This window comes from Falco rusticolus, chromosome 4 (assembly GCF_015220075.1).
Source record: "Falco rusticolus isolate bFalRus1 chromosome 4, bFalRus1.pri, whole genome shotgun sequence".
Lineage (NCBI taxonomy): Eukaryota > Metazoa > Chordata > Aves > Falconiformes > Falconidae > Falco > Falco rusticolus.
Genome location: NC_051190.1, coordinates 40,839,996 through 40,841,603, shown reverse-complemented (window position 1 = coordinate 40,841,603; position 1,608 = coordinate 40,839,996). Strand labels below are relative to the sequence as shown.

The 1,608-nt window shown below is 39.2% G+C and overlaps 1 protein-coding gene across 26 annotated transcripts in view; it reads right to left on the bottom strand.

The window, feature by feature from the left end:
• Positions 1 to 470: 470 nt before the first annotated feature.
• Positions 471 to 1,608, bottom strand: part of RBFOX1 (RNA binding fox-1 homolog 1) — a 955,581-nt gene continuing 954,443 nt past the window's right edge. For all 26 annotated transcript variants that reach the window (XM_037386459.1, XM_037386456.1, XM_037386452.1 and 23 more), the window contains one exon: positions 471 to 1,608. This exon is cut by the window's right edge. The gene's annotated coding sequence lies outside the window, so the exon portion shown is untranslated.

Sequence of the window (1,608 nt, the reverse complement as noted above, 5' to 3'; positions counted from 1 at the left end):
AAAATGTCCTATTAAAGCATGGTCAGTGTGGAAGATGCCCTTTTCTCTTCCTACAAGCAAAAGCAATTCTTCCTCATGCGTCATGCAGCGTTGCCTGAAAAGCACACCTGACCCTGGATAAGCCTTGCCTTTGTGGAGAGCACACCTTCACCCCAGCCCCACACTGAGCCTCGCCCTGGCTGGAGCGCAGCAGCCGCCAAGGCTGGCCCCACTGCCAGTGTCGCCCCCTGCACACATGGACACAGACATGCAGAGCGGCCCCTCTCGCTGCCCCCACCTGCGCTCCCTGGGTGGGCACTGACCCCGCCAGGCTCCCAGCACCCGTGTCCAGGCAGCCAGGGAGCCGCGGTCCTGGCCAACGGGACACCTCCGGTACGCGCGCCGCGTCCGGTACAGGTGCTGCAGCTGCCGACAGCCCTTCGACCAACATTGTGAAAAAGAAAAGCAAAATGACTTTGAACACCAACGTATTTTTACCTTTTCAGACTAAGCTTTTATTTTGATATTACAAACCATTTTTCTTTATTCACAAATCACGGTTGTGATATAAACACTAATTTCTAAAGACAGATATACACATTTTCTGGGTTTGTAAGGGTGTTTTTTTTAAATCTGTTTAGAAGTCACTATATTCCACATATGGTAGTAATAATTTTTTTCATAATTCATATTATCAGTAGTTATTTATATAAGTGAAAACATTCCCAATATATATTGTAAAAAAATTTCAAATGCTTTTCTTACATAACTATTTCAGACATACATTATTTTAAAATAACTACTAGGAGTACTGTAGGAGCTTTATAAACAAAATATCTTCTAATATGGGCTGCACCCTCAACCTTTCAAGATTATTTTAATAGACTAAAACGCCATATAATCATTTGGAGAGTGGGAGTTGTAAAGCCATATCATGAAAATCAAAACTGCAAATAAATTCTGTTATTCCCCACGTTAGATATTTTGTGTGTGCAATTCCAAAAAAGATGTATCATCCACACTTTGAATTGGAAGCCTAACATTTGGCAAACATTTTTCAAGTTGCTTTTATCATGGTGTTTAAATGAAATAGACTTTTTTTTTTTTTTTTTTAAACAGGAGGCTTGTTTTGTATCTCTTATATAATAACTGTGAGGATTGAACTCCTAATAAATTTCAGTTCATTCCCTCACCAGTATAAATACATGTTACTGCCCCATGTTTCATTGATTAATATAGTCTCTTTCTCTCTCTGTTTCAATTTTAAAGTTAATTTATTTTTCATTCTTAGATATAAATGCTACAGAAACTTTGTTTTCAAATCTTGTGAAACTTTATTGATGGTTATTGTTCAACTGATCATACTGCATGCACATACGATGACAAAGAGAAAGCCTGATCACAAACACTTTTTTTAAAGCAGTTGTTATAGCAAGTTGGCAGGTTCACAGCGGTGAGTTGATAATTTACTAAGGTGCTTGCCAGTGGGCACGCACGTTACACATGAGGATATAACTATCTGCAGCAAAACTGTAGCAAGACAGTCTTCTGCTTTATTTATTTAAATACAAAAACAAGAAGACCCGTGACAAACACCCCAACTTAGGTTAACTTGTAAACAGGACAACA